Raw genomic sequence first — 18,505 nt, forward strand, 5'->3', positions numbered from 1 at the left:
TTACATTTCCCTGATACCTAATCACGTTGATTATCTTTTTGTGTGCTTATTGGCAATTGTATATTTTCTTTGGAGAAACGTATATTCAGATTTGCTCATTTTAAAAAATTGAGCTATTTTTCATATTATTGAGTTGTAGAACTCTTTATATATCCTAGATACAACCTTTTATCAAATATAATAGTTACAAAAATTTTCTCTCATTCTATCATTGTCTTTTTACTTTCTTGATTATGTTCTTTGAGGCACAAAATTTTGACATTTTGATGAAGTATGATTTGTATATTTTTTTCTTTTGTTGCTTGTGTTTTTAATGTCATACTAATTCAAGGTCACAAAGATTTACACCTATGTTTTCTTCTAAGAGCCTTATAGTTTTAGCTCTGATATTTAGGTCTTTGGTCCATTTTGAGTTACCTTTTGTATATGGTGTATATGGTCAAATTTGATTCTTTTCCATGTGGATATCCAGTTGTCCCGACACAATTATCTGAAAAGATTATTTCTCCATTGAATTGGTTTGGCACCCTTGTTGACAATCAACTGACACTAAATGTGAATATTTATTTCTGGACTTTTAGTTCTATTCCGTTGATCTATATATCTGTCCTTGTGCCAATATCACACTGTCTTGACTACTGTATCTTTGTAGTGAGTTTTAAAATTGAGCCCTCCAACATTTTTTCTTCTTTTATTTTAAACAAATCTTTTTAAAAAGATTTTATTTATTTATTTATTTATTTATTTATTTATTTATTTATGAGAGACAGACAAAGAGGCAGAGACAGAGGGAGAAGCAGGGTCCCTGTGGAACAGGGAGCCCAATGCAGGACTTGATCCCAGGATTCTGAGATCATGACCTGAAACAAAGGCAGACACTTAACTACCTGAGCCACCAGGCACCCCAACATTGTTCTTCTTTTTCAAGGTTATTTTGGCTATTCCAGTTACAGTTGATTTTGGTATATTATCTTTGTATCCTCCCTCCTTGATAAATTAATTTAATTCTGATTGGAGATTCCTTTGGATTTTCTATGTACATAAATATGCTACCTACAAGTAATAGCACCTTTATTTTTTTCTTTATACTTGGTCAGCTAGATAGATTCTAGCTTCTTTATGGTACTTCCTAGTTTCTCTTTTTACTTCTTTAAACATAGTAAACATATTTGTTTTATATTATGCATTCAATCATTGCTGTCTTTGGGGGTCTAATTCTGCAGTTTGTTGTTTCTCTCAGTTCTAACTGATAGTGACTTTATATTTAAAATATATTATGATTTATTTATTGTTGTTTCATATTTCTCAAAGCTTTATCTTTGGGGATGTTTTGAGGTGTGGGGTTAGTTTTTGTCCTTCTCAGGAGGGTTTCCATTTCTTCTATCAGGTGCCTACAGGATTCAACTAAACTGGTACAAAGTTTACACTGAATTTTTAGCTTTGAATTTGGAATTACATAAGAAGTATATATTTCAGGGATGCCTGGGTGGCTCAGGGTTTGAGTGTCTGCCTTCAGCTCAGGGTGTGATCCTGGGGTCCTGGGATCGAGTTCCACATTGGACTCCCTGCATGAAGCCTGCTTCTCCCTCTGCCTATGTCTCTGCCTCTCTCTCTCAGTCTGTGTCTCTCATGAATAAAAAAAAAATAAAATCTTTAAAAAAAAAGTATAAATTTCAACCCCTAAAATATGTGTATGCAGGCTTATGATTAAGAATTAGCAAAGGAGGGATCCCTGGGTGGTGCAGCGGTTTGGCGCCTGCCTTTGGCCCAGGGCGCGGTCCTGGAGACCCGGGATCGAATCCCACGTCAGGCTCCCGGTGCATGGAGCCTGCTTCTCCCTCTGCCTGTGTCTCTGCCTCTCTCTCTCTCTCTGTGAGTATCATAAATAAATAAAAAAAATTAAAAAAAAAAAAAGAATTAGCAAAGGAGAGGCACCTGGGCAGCACAGTCAGTTAAGTGTCCAACTCTTGGTTTCAGCTCAGGTCATGATCTCAGAGTTGTGAGATCAAGCCCCACATGAGGCTTCACATTCAACATGGAGTCTACTTGAGTCTATTCTCTTTCCCTCTCCCTGTGTCCCTCCCAGTCATTCTCTTTCATTCATAAATAAATAAATAAATAAATAAATAAATAAATAAATAAATAAATTTTTAAAAAAAATCTAAGTCTAAGGACTTAGATAAATAAATATTTTTAAAAAGAATTAGCAAAGCAGATATTTTTTTTCTATTCAATTTAGTGCCAAGTCTTAGAACTTTGAGGGTTGAGCTTTTTTTCTAGTTCACCCACTGAGAATGTTACTTTTCTGAGCTAAATGAAAGTGTCTCTAATCCTACATCCCATCCCACATTAAGGCCCAGAGTTTGGCTCATATTCCCGGTACACAAGACTTCTCAAAATCCAGCTCCAGGCCCCCAGGGGTTGGCAGATATCTTCATAAATCCTGACTTCAGCATTTGCCTCTCTGTATTTGGGGTTTTCTCACCATGGGCCTCTGAAGATTTCTCTTACTTGGCCACTACTATAACCCTACATTTAAAAAGATATTTTAAAAAGCATTTTATCCAGCATTCTGAGTATTCTGCATTGGCAAGGCTTCTCCAGCATCTCTGCTGGGAATAATCACTGTTGGATGCTTGCCTGCTGACAAATTCAGCTCCAAGCTGACCTGAAATATCCAAATCCATCAAATGACCAGAGCTGAACAAACAGGCCTGTTTCATAACAGATTTTTTCCTTTATAAGACAGTTGTGTTGACCATAAAATTTGTTTCCTTCTGTTAAAATTCATACAGAGGATTTGACAATGATCAGTTGCTCTCAACTGCAGGTGATTTCCCACCTTCCTGCCTCCCAGGGGATATTTGGCAATATCTGAAGACGTTTTTTGGTTGTCATAATTGAGAAGGGGGTATAAATGGCATATGGTAGATAGAAGCCAAGGATGCTAGTAAACATCCTATGATGCAAAGGACACCCCCCAAAACAAAGAATTATCCAGGCAAAATGTCAAAAATGCCAATGTGGAAAAAACCTTGGACAATAATTACTATTTCTTTCTTTAAAAATTATTTATTTATTTGAGAGAGAGAGAGAGGTGGGAGGGGCAGAGAGAGAGAGAGAATCTCAAGCAGATACCCTGCTGAGCACGGAGCCCAGTGGGGTATAATCTCATTGAGACCATGAGCTGAAATCAAGAATTGTCTGCTTAACTGACTGAGCCACCCAAAAGCCCCAGTAATTATTATTTGTTTTGAAAATCTTCCTTCAGGAGTCTCAAGTGTGTGTAGCGGGTGTGACTGTTACTTGTTTTTTCTAATACTTTTGGTTTAGGTACAAAATTTTAAAATGTTTATTGGTCAAAAATTAATGCAAGGGAATGAACATTGCTACCATCTAACAACACCTTTTCTGTGTCCGGCCCAGTGCTAAACAGATTAATGAAGACAGTAACAGGGATCCCTGGGTGGCGCAGCAGTTTGGCGCCTGCCTTTGGCCCAGGGCGCGATCCTGGAGACCCGGGATCGAATCCCACATCGGGCTCCCAGTGCATGGAGCCTGCTTCTCCCTCTGCCTGTGTCTCTGCCTCTCTCTCTCTCTCTGTGACTATCATAAATAAATAATAAAAAATTAAAAAAAAAACATTTCATTTAAAAAAAAAAAGACAGTAACATTCATTTCCTCATTTTCTCCAGAACTCTAGCGTTTTGGATCAAAAGTGGATGTGAAGCTTCCAAGGCAAATGTTAGGTAAGCTTCAAATAAATTATTCACTACAAAGCAGAAACTAGATAGAGAATCTAGGCATGACAACACATAACATTTCAAAGCTGGATTTTAGTCAGATCAACATATCACAGTGTGATTGATATGATCACAATCACGTTTCCTTTGACATTCAGAAAAGCTGGACACGCAAACACAGGTGCAAGGTGTCATTCACCTTCCAACATTGTGTGACTCAGGCTGCATATAAGAAGCACTCCTAGGATAAACTCGTGGGGCCTCCAATACCTGTCTCAGCCTGAGATGTCTTTCCTGTAGAGAATAGGATAAAACAATTTGCTCAGCAGCACTGAGCCCCCTTTACTAGTTAGAAAAAAAAAGATAAGATAATAAAAATCCTCACAAATCTAGGGTCATTGGGCTTGAGGAGTCACACAGCACTATTCAGGGATCAGGGCAGGAGATAGGAATGGGACAAGCAGCTGTAAGGCAGGAATGGAATAGGGTTTTTTTTTTCTGGATTAGTCAGTACAGACTTACTAGAATGCCAACCATGCTTCTGGTAGTGTTTGAAGCCAATGGGAAAGGGTATAGTTATAAGCTAGTGATAATTGCTACTTACTGTGTATGGTATGTCTGCTCCATTGCCTTGCTTTCATTTAAGACAGGCATGATTAATCAGAAGAAGTTATCACCTGTCTCAATAGTGTCTTTTATATGGGCCTAGGAGAGGGGCCATCCTACCGTTCAGCAGCATGTACTATAGGAAGGGTACAAATCCAGCTGAGTGTTGGTCCAAGTCATCCATGCTTCCCTGTTGTCCTATAGCCCTGTGCTACTTTCTGATCTTTCCTGGTTCTCCCATCTGGTCAGTATGGTAGATCAGCTCCTGATCTCTCTTCAAGTGCCCTCTTTGGTGTTCATGCCTCAGTGCCTTGGACATTGCCCCTTTGGATATCACCCTGGCAGTGAGCTCCCAGTACTATGTTTGGGACTGAGAGTACATGACACATCAGTGTCCCTAATCCTACCTCGGGACAAATCAAATGCTGGCACTTCCAATCGTCTTTTATCAGCTGGAGAATTTTATGTTGTATGTTTTCAAGATTTCAGGCAAAAAAAAATCTGGATAAGAGATGATATGATAGGACACTCTGGGGGGCAAAATCATTCCCCTCTACCCTGGAACTTGTTGTGGCTTGAGACAGTCCTTAGGCTCATTTCCTTCTTCAGGGTCTCAGATAAAATACAAGATGCCTAGTTAAGGTTTAATTTCAGATAAACTGGGAATAATTTTTTAAAAGAACAGTAACGTCCCATATAAATATATCCTATTTCTGAGTGCAGCCAACATTGTGTCCCCAAGCCAGATCTGTGAGCAAATCTCAGGTAGGTGGGGCTCAGCAGGTGTCAGCTTACACCTCCCTTCTGCAACTCCCCCCTCCCCAGTTCAGCTCCCCACCTGGCTAGGATGTGCATGCAAGTGAGCCACCAGGTTTTGTGCTGCAACCCCACTGCCAAGGATGCTGGGAAAAGGAGCACTACCTCCCAGGCCTCTGGTTTGGAAGCTTTTTCAAGGCTCCTGGGGCAGAATTTCCTCAAGTCAGGACAGGTCTGAAAGTGCTGTCTGGCAGCCAGAGAGTGATGAATAGTCACCACATACACAGGCCTGGACATTACCCCCAAAGGTGTTGCCAAACAAGATCTGACCTAGGACATCAGAATGAGCATGACCTGGGGGTTATTAAAGCCTGAACATGATCACCCACAGTGGCCCTGGATTCTAGAGGGAAGTAGAGGGATGCTTCCTCCTCCCCTAGCCCACTGGCCACTCAGAAGGAACCCTGAGATGGGGTCAGGGCAGGGCCAGGCTGACTGCTCTTATTCTGCTAGTCTCCTGTTTGGCTGAGCACCAGTGGGCCCTTCTCCCAAGGACAGTCCCTAAGCCTACCCACCTTTCTCATTGGGACCCTCATTCTGCCACTGGGCTTCACTGACTGCCTACATGACTGCAGACTTGACTTCACTTTACTAGGTGCACACTTTACCTATGCACTTAGTGCATAGATCTTGGTCTCTAATACCATCCTCCAGGGAAAGGAAGCAGGGTTCCTGGGAGGAGAGATTGATTTTAGGATTGGAGCAGGGAATACACAAGGTGAACCTGGAGCCCTTGTGCCAGAAAGTAAAGAAGTGCTTTAAACACACACACACACACACAAACACACACACGCACAATACAAGACCACATTGATGGGAATATGTCAAAAAGGCTTCGGAGCCAACTCAAAGAGCTCCCAATGGCCAGGAGCGGAACAAATATTTTGAGCAACAAAAGAATTAAAGTAATATGGGGTTATAACTTGAAGTACGCAATGAATATCTATGAGTCCATACTGATAAAACTAAATGATTGAAAAAAATAAATGGAGGACAAGAAACAAACCCCCCATGCAGAAGAGTTCTACATTTATGAAGACAGTTTATCCTCAAGGAGGTGGAGCATTCAGTAAAGAACTAAGGAAATCTGGATAAAGTATGGATTTTAGTTTATATAACGTATCAGTATTGGTTCATGAGTTGTGACGAATGTACCATGTTAATGTAAAATGTTAGTACCACAGGAAACTGGAGTGGAGTGTATAGGAACACTATACTGTCTTTTCAAGTTTCTGTAAAACTATTCGAAAATTGAAAGTTTATTTAAAAAAAAAAGATCAAACAAACAGCCCAGCTTTATCGAATTTCTGATTATGAAAACAGATAATAATATAGATTCAGGCAATGCAGAAAATATAGACAAAAGTAGCAATCACCTAAACTCTCAGCCTTCCCCTGACATATTAGTAATTCCTTCTAGACTGTGCCTCATGTCCACAGAGTCGAATGGGAACAATTTCATGTAAATCAGCTCCTATGTGAATGGCCATTTTTACCATGTGCTTTTTTTCTACACAACAATACATCTAAGATATTTTCTATTCCAATATAGAGCTAGATCATTCTTTTGTTTTATGATGTTCTGTTATGCTATAATTTACCTAAGCAAGCTTGTGCACCATGTAAGCTTGAGTTCTTTTTTCTCCTTTTTCTCCTGTGAACAATACCACATTCACACACAAACATTCTTGAACTCTTGTTCAATTATTTACATAAGATAGATTCCTAAACCTAGAATTGGTGATTGCAAGAGATACACATTTACTATCTCGGCAGAGGTTGTTAGATACCCTACAGCAGTACTGGTCCATTTCTTTGCTACCATCAGCAGTGGATGATAGGGCCTGATTCCTCATATCGGGTGTTCTCATTCTTTTCAATATTTGCCCATTTGTAGTTGAAGATAATGACTGATTTGATCCTCCCTTGTTGGCCTATATTTCAAGCTTGTGTTCCCACGTTTCTTCCCCTAAAATTATTGTACCTACTCCATATTCTAACTTCAGCGTAGCCCTTGGGCCCAATGGTTAAGCCCCTACCACTAGAAACAGAGCATGGAACACACGGAGGTCAGAATCCTCATATTTCAATTCTTCTTTTCCCTTTCCAGGGCCTAACATATTCTGAAAAGGTACAGGACAGCCCCCCAAAAATGCTTGTTGGATACAAGTATGGGATCAGAGGGAAGAACTAATCCAAGCTGAGCCAATTTGATTCTTTCTCAGATATTTGAAGTAAGAGACATAGAAACCACTGTAGTATTGTGGGCCAGTGGAGTCATAAGATTCTGGAGAGTTGGAGTTGTTTTTTGTAGCATGGTAACCCAGAGCAGTGAGATATTTCCTAGCAGAAGATAACAGTAGCCAGTGGGAAAAGCTAAGAGAAACAAAGATGAAGAAACATGGGAGGGAAGGAGCAGAAGAAGGAGAGGAGGAAGCCTGCCTTCCTCTACCAGGTCCTGTGAGCCCTGGCTTTCACTGGTGTGTTCCCAGAGGTTACCTTATATCCTTAGGATAAATTCTGTTTTTATTAACCCATCCTTGACCAAGACTATGAAATAATGGTTCAAGCCCAACTCATTTTGCTTATTTTTCACTGTTCCCAAGCAACTTTCTGATGATTAACCAAATTCCCTTGACACCACAATATAGGGACACTACCCATAGTGTGTATTTACCATTACAAATGTATGGCTAGCAAAAACAAAACAAAACAAAACAAAAAAAACCCACAAATGTATGGCTATCAAGTAGTTACTGAGTAACAACTAAGCACCTAGCACTAGGTGGGGAACCTTGTATATACCCAAAAAATAGAAGACATAATTCATCACCCCAAGGGACTTAAGGTGGGAGATAAAATGAACATATGAAAGAATCACACACCCTGATCAGTCCAGCATGGTAAGAGCTGGGCCAACACTATTGTTCCTTGAGAAGACTGCTGAGATCAGACAGTCCCAGATGGCATGTCCCAGAGTCTATGACATGTCCTAGACATAGGCGGGGTGAGTGCTGGAACGCTGCTGTGTCTAGGACACCCTTAAAGAGAACATGTTGGTTGTAGTTGTCACACATCGAGCCCCATGCAGCCATGTCTCAGCAACTTGGGAATTTCCCAGGTGGTTGATGAGCCCTAAGGGCTGGTGTGTGTGTGCATGGTGGGGAGTGCATGCCTGGGAAGTGGGGAACGCTGCCCTACAGGGCTTGACACAAGGGTATGGGTGCAGAGGGAAGGAGTCGAGCTTCATAGGCTATGTAGGATGGAGGTGTCAGGGGGCTGGCCCACTCCAGGCAAAAAGCCTCCATTTAATTTTCTATAAAAAGGAGGATATTCTGCTTTCATCATAAGCAGATAAGTTTTAAGACTTCAACAAAGCAAATGTGTGGAAATCACACTGCAATTTTTATTGGGTTTTCAGTTTTTAAAGATTTTTAAAAAATGTCTTAAAGTAATCTCAACATCCAACATGGGGCTCCCACTCACAATCCTGAGATCAAGAGTCACACACTTCACCGACAGAGCCAGCTAACCACCCCATACATTGCAACTTTTAAAATGCTATTTGAAAAAAATAAATAAATAAAATGCTATTTGAAAGAGAACTGTGGTTATCCTAGTGGTTAAAATGCCAAATGTAGTTTTATTTGATATAGAGCATTATTTTTAAAGGTAACAGCTGATTGACCCCTGTAATTACACTCTGCTTTCTATTTTGGAACCACTTCTGATTTGCTAGAGGGGTTTAGGAGCTCAGTAATGGCTGATGTGAATGAACACATCACATGGCAGGTAGTTCTCAGCTATGTGTGGTATCTGTCTCCATCCTTCTTCAGAGGTAAGCACTACAATGATTCTGCTGAGGTAGAGAAGGCCAATAACATGCCCAAGGTCACACAACTAGGAGCGGTAGAGCCAAGGTTCATCCCAGAAAGCCTTATCCCAGAGCCCTTGCTCTTGATTTACTCACTCTGCTGCCTTTGGAAACCTTCCAGCTGAGGAGCTACCCTCCCCTTCCCTCTTCTGCTCTAAGCACCCAGATATGAGAAATTCCTTTTCACTCTTTGAACAAACCCATTTGTCTCTTGCCTCTGGGTCTTGGCACATGCTGTTCCTTTTTCTAAAATACCTTCCTCCCCATCCTTCTTTAGTTGAACAACTTATGGTTAGAGTCTCAGCTTAGCACATATGTCCCCTGGGAAAGCACCTCCTGAGTCCTCTGAGTATGAAGTAGTGTCCCCACTCTACACTTGTATAGCACTTCCTCCCTGGTGGGATGCATAACTCTGTTAGAACTGCCTTTTGACTTCTCTGTTTCCCCTTGAGCACTGTATTAGCAGTGAGCACTGCACACATTTCCCCCTGGGGTTAATCTTTCTTACTGCCATAGACTGATGGTTAGCACAGTGCCTGGCACAGAAGGGCCTCCATACATCCTTGTTGGAGAATGAATTAATGAACAGCTGCTTGGTACTGCGTGGTTGTGTGTATGTGCCTTTCTGAGTGCATGTGGTATGAAGCATTCTTCACGAGACCCAGAAGACAGTGACTGGGAGAAAGAGATGGAGGCTACCCTCCCTCAGCCCATCCCTTGAAGTACATTGTACGAGACTGTCCCAGGAGGCTGAGTGAACAGGAGATCTGCTGGTGCCACCCGGCAACTAACAGAACCCAGAGATTCCCCCACTGGAGAGGGTCTCTGCCTCTGAGGGGTGGGAAAGGAGGCATATTCTAGAGACAATTTGACAAAAAAGGGAGAAAGGGCTCTAGGTTTCCTTTGCATTGGTGTGTGTGTTTGTGTGTGTGTGTGTACTTTCCAGTAGAGCTCTGTGTTTAAAAAGCTTGTCTAAGGGGAGCTGGGTGGCTCGGTGGTTGAGCATCTGCCTTTGGCTCGTGTCTAGATCCTGGGGTCCTGGGATCAAGTCCCACATCAGACTTCCCACAAGGAAGGAGCTTGCTTTTCCCTCTGCCTATGTCTCTGCTTCTCTCTCTGTATCTGCCATGAATAAATAAATAAATAAATAAATAAAACATTTTTTAAAAAAACTAAAATAAAAACTTGTCTAATCAAGCAAGCAGGAGGAAAACTCATGGCCCGGTTCAGTCCTAGGCCACATCAAACAAAGCCAGACCTTCAGCACAAGGGAGATTTTTGTCTTTCCTGGCAAGGACAGCAGCATGGGGATTATAAAGGATTTTGGTCAAGGCAGAATCATGATGAACGTCCTGTTCTAGGAGTCCTGAGGCCCTGGATAGATCAGAGGAAAAGCAGCAACTGCCTTGTCCAGGGTCACAGCACTGTTTGTCTCTGGCTGAATGCCAGCAGGTTCCTACATGGATGTACTGGCCAAGGCAGGTTATTGGAAGGTCAGTCTCACTCCAGGCATATTGGGTCCCAGTCCAGAGCTCCTCCCACCACCCCAGCTAACAGGATTCTCCAACTCTGAGGCCTCTTTAGACAATCATGTTTCATCTTAGGCTGGAAAGGTGCTGTCTCACCCATATGTCACAGACTTTTCAGACTCAAGGTCTCAGGGCTTGGACAAGCCCTGCTCTTCAGCAAGGAAGCATCACGGACCTTGATGTAAAAGTCACCCATCGTGATGTTTGGACTTTACTAAGTGGAACCTAAGATCCACTTGCAAAATGATTTCAAGAACCTCATTGGATGAGTCTCATACTCCTTTTTCAGAGTTGTTTTTCATAAATGATTAGGTAATTGTACAAAGTGAAAATGTTACCAGTTGGCTGTTGACCACATGTTACCAGCCACCTTTTTACCTCTAAGGTCACCAATGTCCCCATTAACATTTAGTACATGGACCTCTTAAGTTTTCTCTTATACAACATTTCTATCACCTAGAAATGTTCCAACCAATTCCACCTGTTCTGACCTCTATCATCATTGACTGTTTTTCTCTTTTCCAGAGTGTCTCTGAGGATTCAATGTTTGTGTCCCTCCAAAATTCATGTTAAAACTTTAACCCATGATGTCAGAATATTAGCAGGTAGAGGTGGGGACTTTGAGAAATGAAGCCCTCATGAGTGGGATTAGTGCTCTTATAAGATGAATCCCAGAGAGATCCATACCCCTGTGTCCTGTGAGGACACAGGAGTAAGATGGCCATTTCTGAACCAGGATAAAGGCTCTGACCACACAGACAATTGGCTGGCTCTTTGATCTTCGGCTTCCTAGCCTCCAGAACTATGGGAAATAAATTTCTGTCATTGTAAGTCACCCAGTCTATAGTATTCTGCTATGGCAGCCTGGACTGACTAAAACAGTGTTGTAATACTGGAATCATAGAGTAGATAGTCTTTCATGTGTGGTTTCCTTCACACAGCATAATATCCATGAGATTCATCTGTGTTGTCACGTATGTTGGCTATCCTTTATTTTTATTGCAGAAGAGTTTTCCATTATACATATATTCCACAGTTGTTGTTTTTTTTTTATCCATTCAGCTGTTGATGGACGTTTGGGTTCTCCTAGTTTTTGGCTATTAAGAATAAACCTGCTGGAGCACCTGGGTGCTCAGTCGGTTAAGAATCTGACTCTTGGTTTCAGCTCAGGGCATGATCTCAGGGTCATTAGATAGAGCCCCACATCGGGCTCTGTGCTCAGCAGGGAGTCTGTTTGAGATTCTCTCCTTCTGCCTCTCCCCTCCTCAATAAATAAATAAATCTTAAAAGACAATAAAGCTACAATGAACATCGATATACAAATCTTTGTGGGGGGGTGGACAGAAGTTTCATTTGTCTGGAGTAAAACCATCCAGGAGCAGAATTCCTGGGTTATAAAATAGGTGTATGTTTAACTTTATAATGAACTTGTGGCTTGTTTTCTATGTCACCTTCCTGAAAAGATGTTTAGAAATCAGCCTGCAAAGTCCACACTAAAACAACCTCCATAAGGAGAAGGTGGTAACAGACAGGTAATAGCTCGTAGGGAGAAAAGCCGTTTAACCAGTTCCTCAATTAAACAGCTTCTGCATCGTTTTCATAATTCATGCTAATTTTGGGCTGTACCCAAGGAAATGCTTATTGCAGACGCAATATTGAAGGGCCCAGAAGGGTATTTATACCAAAATGTTGACCAAAGCTTTCAGAATTTTGCTTTAAGCTCAGTCAACTGCAACTTAGCAGGTAATTTATTGAGAATGTAAACTATGGAAAGATCACCCTTTGGAAACCTAACCTGACTTCTGAATTTTCACTGCTGGAGTCTCCATCTTAACCTAGGAATGTTAAACAGGCTTTTCTGTGAATTGAGGGCCTGGCTATCTGGGTCTTTGCTCTCTGCCAGATGTATCATCAGGCCATATTGTATAGGAAAGCAGCATAAGAAAGTCGTATTTGGGAGACTGAACAGGAGAAAGGGGTCTGAACTCTGCTGGACCCTAGGAACAGGAACAAAGGGGTCTGGCCAGGCTGAAGGAGCCTGAAAACCTTGGAAGCCCTGTTTCTTTTGGCAGGACTTCAGAGGACATGGATGTGGGGTAGCTGGTGAGCCAGGAACTAGGAATTGTGGCCTAGAAAGTTTATGCAAGAGGCTGGAGTAGCACAGTCCCTCACCTGGAAAGTCCCTCTTCAGAAACAGGAGGCTAGAGTAGAAGTTGACCATCCTAAGAAAAACACCACTGGTGGGCTCCTGGAAAGTCCTGGAGCCAAACGACCCACACTGCATTTCTGGGCATTTGTTGTCCTCTATCATAGAATACATCATTTCTCCCGTCTTCAGATCCTTCTTGTAGTACAATCTTACACTCCCACCTTTGCCACGTGACTTGGCCGCCCTGCCCACTAGCCCGAGCCTCCTACTTCTCACCACTGATGTCAACACAGCCGTGTGACTTGCTTTGGTCAGTGGAGTGTAGGCAGGAGTGACTTGGGAGGCCCCAAGAGATGTCATGTGTCTCTGCTCAGCTTCCTCAGCTCCTACCATTTGATAGGTAAAGAATATGCCCTAGTAGTGCTGCTCCAAAGAAAATACAGAATTGTATGGCATGTGAATTGTATCTCAATAAACTTTTAGTAAAACTCAATTGTCTGCTCATTGTGTCTACCATAGTGAGGCAAGCACTAGTATTTTTCCCTTTATCGCGGTACATGAAACTAGGCCCAGGGAGCTTAGATAGCCCTCCCAGTTCGTTCACCCCCTAAGTTTCTTTCTTTTTTTTTTTTTTAAAGATTTATTTATTTATTTATTTATTTATTTATTTATTTATTTATTCATGATAGACAGAGAGAGAGAGAGAGAGAGAGAGAGAGAGGCAGAGACACAGGAGGAGGGAGAAGCAGTCTCCATGCCGGGAGCCCGACGTGGGACTCGATCCCGGGACTCCAGGATTGCGCCCTGGACCAAAGGCAGGCGCCAAACCGCTGAGCCACCCAGGGATCCCCTACCTCCTAAGTTTTTGAGCTGAGACAGGGATTAGGGTCTTGACACTGGCACCCGGGGGAGTCCTTCCAGTGTGTTTGCTATCCCATCTTAAGGCCAAGGGGAAACTAGATTTAAGGACTATTTAGACAACACTCGTTTATATATAAGGGCTGTTTTTAGCTCTTTTTCTAGCACCTCCTCTCCTGGCACCCTCCTCCCTGCACTCACCTTCCCTCATCTGCTGACGACACTGGTTGTTGAGTCCCTCCTTGCTCTCTTTTATAAGCACTCTTGCTAAGAATATCAAAAGATATTTGACTAGTGTAAACCAACATTTAACATGATCGCAGGTAGTCTTTCCCACGTTGCCAGGTGCCCTGAGTCTCTGATGCTCCTGCCTCACCCACCCCTACTTAGGGTGGCTGGAGATGTGGGGCATCTTCCTTTTGGGCTCCATTGTCAGGGAGGGAGATTTTTCATTTGACAGAAATACGCATCTCTGGGATGTCTCCCATGAACTGGCAATTCATGCTGGCTTAAATGCACCTGCACTCAAACTTCCCGGCAACCCATAGACTGTGTGCATGGATGAGCATGTTTTTCAGATAAGGAGACTGAAGCTCAGAAAAGTTAGGGAACCTACCCAAGATCTGGCAGAGAGTGAGGGTCCCACCAGGCTTCCATTACAGGTCTCCTAATTCCAAGTCCAATATTCTTTTTCTTATTTAGGGATGTGTATTTTTTTCTGCCAGGGTCACCCCACGGAGTCTACCACAAGCCTGGAGCAAAGAAGGAGTCCCAGAAGGGAATGAAAAAGAAATCAATGAAAGCCAACCTATGCCAGCTTTCCCAAAAGGCTTTTTTCCTTAAGAAAAATGTATGAGTCAGCCCTCAACCCTAGCACATCTGTGTGTGACAGAAAGACTCGTCCTGGGATTTTCATTTGCAAGAGGAGAAGAGTACCAGTTGCCCTGAATTGGCACAGTTTGAGCATAGAATGGGCAGAAGAGGGATGGATAGGTATTGAGGGGTAGTTAGAAAAGCTGATGAAATGTTGCTTCATCTTCTTAGAGGCAACAGAAGCTACCCAAACACCTGCCAAGGAGATGGAGGGTGAGCATCCCGAGAGAGGAATCCCTTGGGAGTTGTTGAAAGGGATTGAATAGTAAGGAAACTCACAAACTACAGAAGGAAAGGGAATTGTGGAAAGGCCAGCAAGATGTAGAAACTTTATTGCAAAGCTAACATCATATAATTTCATTTACAATACTTCTCCCCACCTTTCAATTTTAGTATATGTGCTGCCGAAGTGAGCACTCTCCCCACCTTTCAAAATGAATTGTAGGTAACTGGGCACTGGGCACCCCAGTGCCACCGATGCCACTGGCCACTGGGTGCCTTAGCTATCAGCCCCACCAGAAGGGATTCCAAGTACATTGTTCAGTCTAGATTTAAAAGTCTTGGGTGAGAATCTGATTGGCTGTCTTTAGTTCATATGTCCATACTCCTGCTGCCAGAGGTCAAGGGGAATTTTCCACCTTCTCAGCCTCCAGAGTGAGATCCTCTTGCAAAAGCAGAGGCCTCACAACCAGGAAGCAGACTCAGGTGCTGCATAATTATTTTTTTTAAAGGATGATGCTGCACAATTATGACAAAAATATGTCTACTCTCATCAAGACCATGATACCTACTTCTCAGGGTTGCTGGGAACATTGAAAAAGATCATTCAATTATCCTACCATCATATATCAAGTTACCAATAGTATTCCTAGCACTATGCTAGGTGTTGGGTAATGTCTTTAAGTTCTGGCACATACTAAGAATTCAATAAGTGATAACTATGTTAAGAAGCTATGAAATGGGAGCGGAGCGGGAGAGAATGACACGAGGGGTCTCAGCTAAACACTTTGAGCTCTGATCTCTGAACTTCGTGGAAGCCAAGAGAAATAGTTCTAATGACAGGAACCATAAATAGCTGATTTACTGGGTTCTTTCTATGTATCAGGCACTGTGCCAAACATCACGCATGTATTATCTCACACTGAATCCTCATGACAACTCTATAAAGTAGATATTATTACTCTGATTGTACAGATTATCAGAAAAGGTTCAGCATGGCTAAATAACTTGGTCAAGACCAATCAATCAGTTAATGGTGGCACTGGGATTTGACCCATATCCTTTTGACCCCAGAGCCCAAACTCTTAATCACTGCTCTGTGATTCTATCACCAAATGTCTGGGACAAACTACTGAGGGGCTGCCAGCTACCACTGCCATGGGGCAAGCCTTTGCAAAGTTAACCGAGGTCAATTTGTTCAGGCTCCCATCTTTTTTCACATTTTTGTTTGCCGGGCTGGTTAGCATTTTATGCAACTGATTTAAAATTTCCCTTTCTTTTTCTTGCCTGGGAATAGTGGCAGAAGTAAATGAGAAATAAGACAGAAGGTGCTGAGGATAGATGGGGAGGGAGTGAAACCATTTACCCAGTCATGGTGGATTTGCCATGGCAGAGAGCCTGGCAGGAGATTTAATCATTAGTTTCCCATTAATTTTTGGAATCAGATCCTCCCTGGCACAATGCTGAGGAAGACAAGGGTGATTTTATGTTCAAAAACACTGAGACTGGAAGGGACCTTAGAATCTTCTAGTCCAGCTGTTTTCAAAGAGTTTTAAAGCGGTGGAATCATACTTTAAAGGAAATCTTCACAAAAGCCCATATTCTAAAAATAGATCAAACAAGAGCTGTTCTTGGCAAAGGATAGCTAGAGGCCCAGAGCAGTTCGAGAATCACCGAGTCTGATACCTGTATCTAACTCTGTGTGCACAACAAGCAGCGTTTGTACTTGGGAAGTAATCTATGGGTGTCTGCAGTGGCTGTACTTTCTAGCTCCCTCGAGGCCCACTATGCCTCCATTCTGCTGGGTGCCTGCCCCCCTCTTGCACCAGCAGAAGTCTGCAGCTTCACTCTCATGAGAGGGTAACCAAATGAATCTGGATAGGGGGCTCAGCAACAGTGGAGTGCGGGTGCAGAATGGAAAAGGAAAGGATCAAGGACTGATCCATTGATTTTTCATCTTAAGGACTCCCAGCCCTTCTTGCTGCTTGGGGCTTAAACACATAAGGAGGCTGACCCCACCCTCCAGGCAAGATCCTGGAAGACTTCTCTCTGGGGAGTCTGAGCAGCCCAAGGGAAAATATCTAAAGATGTGGCCAGCAACTTGAGTCCCTTGGTATAAAGAGCCAGCCCGGATCCCCTTCCATATGAGCATACTCCCTCCATGCATGCTGGGTTGATAAGAAAGTGCCATTAAGATTGGGGGGGGATGGTACTGTGAGGGAGTAAATTAAAAACTTTAGGTGGAAGGAATGGTATAACAACTGTACAAAGACAGGCTATGGAGAGGTTTTTAAGAGAGGTATGAATAGGACACTGGGCTGGGAGTAGGGCAGGCAGGGGTGAGGAAAAAGTAGATGAGATTCAAAAGGTGGCTGGGCCTAGCAGGTGCCAGAGAAAGGCACCAAGGTGAGCGCAGGAACAATGGGCTAATATCCAAGGTCAAAGGCCTCTTTCAGAGCTCTGTACCCTGAACAGGCTGTGCCAGCCCAGGGCAGGGTGGAGAGAGGGTGCACTTGGCCCTGGGTCTGTGCTGGCAGCTGCCCTGGGGACTGGGTAGAGGACAGCCACCAGGGCCAGTCTTAAAGGATGGAAGTGACTTCAGTAGATAATGAGGAGCCTGGATGAGAGTTGGGAAATAGGGTGACGTCTAGAATCGAGTTAGACTGAAGGAAGAATGAATTTGTGAGCCAAATGCTGGGAGAGACGATGGGGGGCTGTGCCAAAGTCAACCCCAGAAAGTCTCAGATGAAACTGAGACGTGTTCACAAGAGGAGGAGGAGGAGGAGATGGGAGCCCTGAGGACAGAAATCGCTGGCAGGGAAGTGAAGCCCTTTGGATGGGATACAAGAACTCCGATGGAATGCAGGAGGAAGTGTGGAGCAAGAGAGAAATCCGAATGAAGACAAACACCTGTACGGGGGCAGGGGCCTTCAAATGTTCCGAAACTTTCTGGCGGTCTTCTCTCCCTTAACCAGTGTGATGTGGGAATGCAGGGAAGAGTTCTTTCCCTTTCCCAATGCTGCAGTGGGCTCAGCTGAGAACAGTCTCATGGACCCACCAGCCAGGTACCGATCCAGTGACAAATGAAGGAAGTTTGTGAAGTTGGGTTTCCCGGGCATTCTTCCCTCAGCCTTCTGCACAGACTTCGTAGATAACACTGCACTGACGTAGATAACAATGTCCATCCTTTCACAAGGAGAGTTGGTGATGCCTGCAGAGTCTCCAGTGAAGGAAGCAGGGCCGTCTGCTCAGAAGACGCCCTCCCTCAGCATGCCTGCGTACCTAGGTTTCATTCCTTACTCTTTTCTCTGAATGCAGGCATGGAATATCTTGGTTACAAGTGCAAATAATTGTCTGGGAAGAGAAACTAAAAGTTCATTACTAACCATTCACACTTTGGTTCACTTCACAGGGCCCCAAGGAAAGAAGAGTTTCCAGGATAAATAATAAAAACGCGAATCACACTTCTGAGTAAATTAAAGACTTTTACTCTCATTGTCTTGATCCTCAAAGTAACACTTAGGGCCTTACAGGATGATGATCCCCCTCTTACAGCTGAGGGAATCAAGACCCAGAGAGGGTAAGGGACTTGCCCAAGAATACACAGGCAGTTGTTGGCAGAAGTGACACTTGCATCCAGGGCTCCTAAAATCCAGTTTGGGGCCCTTTCCTCGGTGTACATGGTGGGGAGGGGGCTGTGATGGGCCAGGTGTGGGGCAGTATTCCAAGATAATGTGCAGTGGGGAGGGTATCCAGAGGACTTGAGAGAGAACAAGAGTCGGGGAGCTCCTTTGTGTATACCACCACTGGCTAGGGTTGAGGCCACAGTCAGGGTCCC

The 18,505-nt window shown here is 43.3% G+C and overlaps 1 long non-coding RNA gene across 2 annotated transcripts in view; it reads right to left on the reverse strand.

The window, feature by feature from the left end:
- Positions 1–18,505, reverse strand: part of LOC129510996 (uncharacterized) — a 50,097-nt gene that overhangs the window by 30,784 nt on the left and 808 nt on the right. The window lies entirely within an intron of this gene.

This window comes from Nyctereutes procyonoides, unplaced genomic scaffold (assembly GCF_905146905.1).
Source record: "Nyctereutes procyonoides isolate TBG_1078 unplaced genomic scaffold, NYPRO_anot_genome, whole genome shotgun sequence".
Taxonomy (NCBI): domain Eukaryota; kingdom Metazoa; phylum Chordata; class Mammalia; order Carnivora; family Canidae; genus Nyctereutes; species Nyctereutes procyonoides.